Source organism: Cupressus sempervirens, chromosome 4 (assembly GCF_028749045.1).
Source record: "Cupressus sempervirens isolate cs-2001-9-10 chromosome 4, ASM2874904v1, whole genome shotgun sequence".
Classification (NCBI taxonomy): domain Eukaryota; kingdom Viridiplantae; phylum Streptophyta; class Pinopsida; order Cupressales; family Cupressaceae; genus Cupressus; species Cupressus sempervirens.
The window spans coordinates 21549045-21557138 of NC_143121.1; the positions used below are offsets into that span (position 1 = coordinate 21549045).

Below are 8094 nucleotides of genomic sequence, written 5' to 3' on the forward strand. Positions count from 1 at the left end.
GCCCCTACTGGCCCAAATTTCTTATGGAAAAATTGTTTAAATGTGTCTCCAGTAAAAACTCCTTAAGAAGATAAGGAAACAAAAACATAGACCTCAATGAAACATTGCAATTACAAACCAGAAACAACACCATTATAGTCTTTATTATATATAGAAAAACATACTATCCATAATATGATTCAAACTAAAAGATGGACTACAAACAACAACTCATTATAAGATGAAACAACCCAAGAAAGCTTCATTTGCTCCTCAATGCTCTTTTTCTCCCTCTTTGTGGTTTCCAGGGAGCTTCTCTTTGATCTTTTCCACCAGCCCTTTCTTCTTGCCCCCTTCTTCCTCAACCTTCACATGACCGTCTTCTTCTTCCTCTTTCTTGTCTCCATGAAGCTTCAACTTGTCCTTCAATCCACCCTTCTTTTTCTTCTTCTTCTTCTCTCCCTTCTCATCTTCTTCCTCATCGCTAGACTGTACACACACAACATTTCAACAGATCAGAGACCAATCTGTGTAATCATTTCATCATGTCCAAGTAAACAAACAGGGGAAGATTGAAGGGAATGTGCAATCTTGAATGAATAGCAATGCAAGTAACATAAATGATGAATGTAGGATGTGTTCATGAAATGATCAAATTGAATGGTTTACCAAAAAGCATGATCTTCAAGGAAATGTATTATGAAAAAGGTGGTGTATAGAGTAACTCTTGATTTAACCAAATCTAAGTCTTGATAAATGCATACAGTAGCTTCTGGGTTGTCAGCCTCAAAATAGAGGAAGCTAGAATAGGATTTAACCAATAAAAGTATGTAAGGTGTTGGTGTTTGAAAATGTTACCTGTTTCCAGTTACCCTGATGAGAACAAGACACATCTAGGGGTAGCTAACTCCCATTTTCAACATGCCCATTCAGACACCAGGCCAACTATAAGGCATGACCCTTCTTCTTCTTCAAGCTCTGCAAAACCTAGGCGGGTAGACCTGTAGATTCTTTATATGGTACCAGTTATCAAAGCATACACAAAATCTAACATGAAGCAGATAAAACCCCTAATTCTTCTATGCTTAACTAGGAAATCAAAACCATGAAATAGCTAAGGACATGACTCATGAAACTGGAAAGCTAAGTGGGGGTTTACATTGAATAGCTTTCAACATAAAAGGGAAAATTGATTTAATATGTTGATATCAGCAAGACCCAAATATGAGCAACAAAATCTAGTGATCCTATTTCTGATCAGTGCCTTATCTATTGGGCAATTAAATGAATTATAACCATACATCTTTTGGAAATTTGAGACACATTACTACATCTAGATCCCTGATCTATCCTTCACCTTGTGAACAAACATCTGCTTCAGATTTGAATCTCATACTCAAAATATTCCATCATGAAATCTACAAACCCTGTGATAAATACCAAGCAATTACATGGCTCTTCAATCCATATACATTCCAAAATGAGAAGCAACCTAATCTATGATCCTTGATCACAAACTAGAAAGATTATAGATCCATAAACAGGAGATAAGACTCAAATTGAATTTGGAAACCTTTGTTGTATTTTATTCATTCTCCTTCAAAATGAATACATGGAAGACGTACAGAAAATAACTCATAGATCACCTAACAGAAAAGAACTATTTACATAAAACATACATGCTACTCAATACAACAGAGAAATGCTGAAGAGTGGAGGTGGAATCACAGTTCTGGATCCAGAAAAGTGGTCTCACAGAATGACTGCAACTTTCCTACCAACAATGGTCTCATAGTAACAAAAAACTGGAAATGGAAGAAAGAAAGAATAATATAGGATAGATGAATTCCTAGATCTCACATGCGACTGCCATCTATCGACTTAGAAATCCATCTCTTGCAATTGTAAAGACTCCGTCTAACATCTTTCTTCCATCTGATTTGATTTTCTATTTCATCATTACATTGCAATTTCTTTGAAATATCTCTGCTTAATGATGAAATCCTTTTGCATCTAAAATATCTGAAACCTTATGCAAGTCTAGTGAAATTTGTGAGATTTTACTGATTTTAATGTAACCAATTCAACCCCAACTGCATTATTACCATCTTGTATGCATATCCAGGTCATTTCCATGCTAGAAATTAATTTTGAACTTTGATACCTGAAATCTGTTGCAATCTGGGAACCTAAAAGAAAACCTCCTGTAGCTTGAGCCAGCTATTACCTGTGCAAAAATTGACTCCAGAATCAAATAGTTGGTCTTCTCTCGATTTTGGCGATATATAACATCACCTATTTTGCATCTCAGAAACCCACTAAAAGTCATTTTGAAAATGACTCCTCAGCTAGAAAACCATGGTCTTCACATTTGATTTTTTAAATTTATTAAAAAATTTTAAATATTCTAAAGTCGAACTTTAGAAAAAATCCCATTTGATTTTAAAACTTGACATGGGCATTTTCAACAAAAATAATAATAAAATATTATTATTTTTAACTCTTCAATATTCTCCTGACCCTTTTAATCCATGGTCAACCTTAAGTTTGACCAGTGACACCTGGCATCTTCTGATTGGACCGCTCGTTGCATCTACCATGTCATCAAACATGAGACCCATTGTCACATGTCGTCTTCTCGCTAACTCGCTATGCTAAATCTCGTGCATCTTTCGCTTGGCAAGTAAGCGAGGACCATTGGATGTGCCACGTGGTACAATCTCATTGCAACTGATCTAATCACGACATATCACCTCCTGCTCGCTCAACCATCTGCCACTTGGCGCTACTTGATTTTTTGTTGGATCAGAAATGGGACCCACATTACATTTTACATTGGCTTTTACTCCCACCGGGCTTTGGAAATTTTTTGGCTAGTTGCTACCTCGCTAGCTGGAATTTCTCACCACTTTCTCATGGCGAGGTAGTGAGTTGCCTCTGACAACTTACCTCCTTGCTGACATCACCAACTTAGACTGCGCATTTGTTTAAAATTATACTTATCTTCCAACTGGCTAGATGAACGGACCCCACAACCTGAGCGTGTAGCTCCAAAAGCTCGTGCATTTTAGACAACAAGTCTATCAAGTCCAATGCTATTTAAACATTATAAAATTCACCACTTAAAAAATGTGGGATATAACATTTTTACACATTCCTGCCCTGCACCTTGCTCATGGCGCAAATTGCTTGCACTTCTCCTGATTTGGAATGTTTTTAGCATGGCGCTTTCTTTCTGAGATGGTTGTCGGCTCTATTTTTTGCACGCGTGGGTGCTTTGTGCCATGGACAGCTGGGGATCTTTGTCTTCTTGTGACTGACTATATTTTTAATGCATGAATTCCTCAAGTCTTCTCACCAGCGTTGATGTTCTTTAATCCCCTACTACGAATCTATTATTGGCAGCTTCTATGTCTTTTGGCATCTTTAGCAGTGCATGGGCTGTGTTTTACATGCCTTGAATTCCTCTCGTCCTTCAACATTGGTGGCTATCCTCTTTTTCTCTATGCATGGGCTACTTGATCCCACTAGCGGTTTTGCATTGCTTGCATCATGGTAAAATAAGTCTTGTTTAGATAGGCCCAATGTTATTGATTTGTAACTTCGAACAAATCTAAATTTTCTTTTGTTTCCCTGCAAGATGAAAAACGATTGAGGGAGACACGACATTTTGCCAACGCCTATGGACCCTTTGTTTTGCTTGGCACGAGACCTTTTTTCATGATTGGCGTTGAGCTTTGCTTCAGTTGGTGCCTTTCTCTGCAATGGACGACTTTATCTAAGCCTGTGGCTTCTTTGTGCTTATTGCGGCCTTTTCCTCTTAATCTCCTACTTCCCCTACATGAGCACCTTCTTTTGTGATATGGTTTTGTTTGTTGTTGACTATGATCTGTTTGCAAATTTGAGGCTTCTTTTCCATCTGTGAATGCGTGAGCTACATAGCTAGGCCTTTTCAAATACATGGAGTGTAAGCTTTTCTTTTTTTTTTCTCATTTAACTCCAACCACCATTTTTATAATCATATTTTTGCGCCTATATGTTATTTTCTTCTTTGAAATGTGATTCAACCATTTATTACATTATTTCACTTCAATCTTCCAAATTTGAAAGATCTTCTATTTGGGTAACTCAGTCCAAACTTAGGCTTACAACACATGAGGCTCGTGAGTAATCCTCCCCTTTAATATATATATATATATATATATATATATATATATATATATATATATATATATATATATATATATATATATATATATATATATATATATATATATAGTTCTTTCTATCATGGCTTCTTGAAATCCAGTTTAAAATGGAAAACACATAAAAATCTGACTTCCCATCTATCTCACAGTGAACATTTGATGTAGACATTGGGCCTAGCTTATCTTTTTCCAATTAAAGATTAATACCTTATATCTCACTTCGAAACCAATCAATCCTGATAGAATTAGTTAGGCCCCAAAGTGGGTCCGGCTAAAATTTTTTTTGTTTTCGAACAACTGAACTCCAAAACTGACCAATTAAGCCTCTTGAACTAATTAGAATTAAGTTCGACCACTAATTGATCAACTGAAACCCATTTTACCACTGATCCACAAACTATCACTTTTTTGCTAACAGGGCCTATCAGCTGGTTTTAAAAAATGATCCAAACATTTAACCAAGCTCTGAAATCTAACCCGTTGATTCTCTATTCTACATACTTACATCCTATTGAATCTCGATTCATGAAAAATTTAGGGTCAAAAGATATTGACCATCAAAGTCGCCCCTTTAGAATTACTTGCACCAAAACATGTCAGAATACCATAAACTGGGTTTGGATTTGGCTCGGGAAACTTGCCAAATGAGCACATGGGGAAACAAAAATTGGGGCACTCATTCTTTGTCATGAGGACAATATGAATATGCAATTCGGGCTCTTGATGAATAATGAGGCGCATTTGGTGAGCATCTGAAGTTGGCTACTCAGAATTGTAGGACAAGAGACAACAACGGAAAAGTGTTTTTTGCAAATGAAAAGGCCTTGGAAAAGTGTGCAAACGGATTCGTCAAGGTTTATAAATTGGCACACTTAAAGTATTTTTAGTACAAAACATAGGGGAACAAACCGTTCGATCTAGGCAATCATGGATCTTAAGTTATAATGTCTTGAATAGTGCTGCTAATCAATCTGCAAATACTGACACCAATAAAACTTTAGAAATCTCGTTTGGAATCGCATTTGAAAACCTATCAAATGGATTTGTCAAAAGATGAAACCTGACACATAAAAATTATCTGACGTGTACAATGTAACGCAAAAAGAAAATCAAGATTTTTGTTAACTGGGTCAAAGTTATAGCACGTTAAACAGGGCCTCAATCATAAAAACAGTAACTGACCAACCTTGAGGAATTCAAAACCAAGTCAAATGGACTTGAAATGACTCAAAATTTGAAACATAAATTCTCAGGTATGGGCACTAGACACTCTCAAAGCGGAAAGTCACAAAACCTTTCTGGGTGCAAGATATTCAAATGCAAACACAACCTCCTGTCGCTATTTGACACTAGGGCAAAATTGCAAATTTGACATATGCTTGAAACAGGACTTCGCCAAATAGCTCAAAATGATGATTTATCTTTATGGAATAGGTAGATATGCTGAATGGAAGGCGTTAGAAACATTAAACACTGTTTATGCATTAACTCAACGACGAGGTACATAGGTTTCACAAAGCATTTATCGGCCTGAATTTTTCAATGGTGCTCAAAATTTGGGCTACAATTTTGAGAGCCAACATAAGGTAGGAAGAATGTCAATAGAATGCAAAAATTTGAAATATTTAGTTAGTAAAAAGGTGGAACAAAATGCAACCAATTCTATAAGGAAGCCTAAAAAGATGAAGGGATTGTGATCTATTGGTCAAATTTTAATAGCACTTCCAAAAGCCAATGAAAAAAATCAAAGATCAACACTCACTAACACAAAACATAACGCTCTAACAAAAATAGAGACCATAACAAAATTTTTGAGAGTACCAAAGGGGATCCATAATTAATGAAAGTACTTCAGAAGGGTAAAAAAATCGATTCAAATAGATTAAATCCAAGCACATTGTTATTCCATCTGACCTATTCAACTTAGAAACTAAAGCATTGATGGGAAAAAGAAACTTACAAAGCTTGAAGAAGAACTATTGCTGTGATGCAACTTTCCCATGATTCCCCCTTGTCGTTTCTTCTCCTCACCTTCCCCATGGAATTTAGCCTCGTCCACATGGTCGTGAGACACTGGTGCATGGCGAATCTCGCCTACATGGCCATGTAACACGGGAGTATGTGGAGCCTCGCTGACATGGCTGTGAGACATAGGCGTAGGGTGAGTCTAACCTACCTGTCTGGGGTCGTGAGGAGTTACACCCACCACGTGTCCCTCCACATGACCGCCATGTGTCTCCTCCTCTTTCTTCTTCCCAAACAAACTAAAGAGCCCATGATCCTGATGCTCTACTGCATTTGAATCAGCCATTGTCAAGAAACTGAGAAACTCGACAAGAAATATAAAGACAAAAAGATAAAAAGATAGAGAAAGAGTTGTGTAGACAATTAGTGGTGAGTGAAGGCCAATTTATAGGATTTCAGGAACGACTGACGTGGCTTGCTGGGGCTGCCATTACCATCTCAGACTGACACGTGGCATTTATATGTCGGTGAAATTAATGTCAACATCTTGCAAATAAGACGTGGGTGGGCCCACCGGAGTAAAAGCAATGTCGATAATAGAGAATGGTTAAAATGTTGACCAAATTCTATGACAAAGATATTGTAAGGGGATGGTTTACATGCATTCTTGGCTCTATGGAACGACCTCCAAGCTTTGTGGGGAGAGTCCGAAATGTATGTGTTTCAAATAGCGAAAGAAAGTTATATTATAATCATGGTGTACGGATCACTCTGCTTTGTCATTTGAAAAATGGAGGGTCTCATGCATGGACTATAGACTTTACTTGTAACACTTATATTTTGTATTTTTTAGGTGAATGAAAATAAACATATATCACTAGGGCACATCTTAAATTTGATGGTTGTATTGATTGTTTTTGGCGAATGAAAAAAATCATATATTAGCTTATATATAATAAAAAATAAATTGAGAAATATTGTTCTCCACATCTATTATAGTGAGCCAATTTATGTAAATAGACACTTGAAAAGAATATCTCTCGGATATATATCTATATATCTATATATATATATATATATATATAGAGAGAGAGAGAGAGAGACAGACACACACACGGACACACACACAAGCTAGTAGCAATCACATTTTTTATAGTTAATTATATACTCAATCTATAATAAATTATATTATTAAATATTTAATATTTTTAGGATATATTATATATCTCTTGATGTTCATTTCAAAAAAATGTTTAGAACAATAGATTTCTTTTAAAAATAATAAATTGTTTGTCCTTATATGATCAAAATATATGTTTTTGATTCAAGTAATTAAAATTAAATTTAAGATTGAAATTAGAGTCTTGGTTTGCATTAGTCTATAAGGTTTTCACTTAAGAGTAATATCATGATTAGCATAAATAGGGCTAGCATTAAGATTATGGTTTGAGTGAGGATTACTACAATGTACATGGTCACCATTAAGATTAAGATGAGGGTTAATTTTAGAATTGCACTATGTTATGTGGTTCAAATATCTACATTATGGTTTTGTATATGTTTATTCTAACAAGTATGCAGGTGGACTACACTTTTTAACTCAGTATGTACTGAGCCCCTATTTGTGTTGTGTTGCATTTGTGTGTGTGTCTTTCAGGTGTTTCAAGTTGATTAACTAGTAGCAATGGATGACTGTCAAAGTTACTTCTTGATACAGAATTTGATTCTTGTAGAGTCCATATGTTGGACCTAGGCATCTAAGAATGATATTGTACTTCATTATTGTATTGAACTCTTTATGTATTAATATCATTATGGAAATTTATTTTGATGATATCTTCTTCTTTTATGAGGTTTATGAATTGAGAATGACTCAATCATTGTTCATATTCTTGTAAAAGATGATTAAAAACAAATTTCTATGGTTCATTATGCTTGTTCA

At 35.6% G+C, this 8094-nt stretch overlaps 1 pseudogene; it reads right to left on the reverse strand.

Annotated features, from left to right (window-relative positions):
• Nucleotides 1-213: 213 nt before the first annotated feature.
• Nucleotides 214-6339, reverse strand: LOC149559715 (uncharacterized; annotated as a pseudogene).
• Between the last annotated feature and the right edge of the window lie 1755 nt (nucleotides 6340-8094).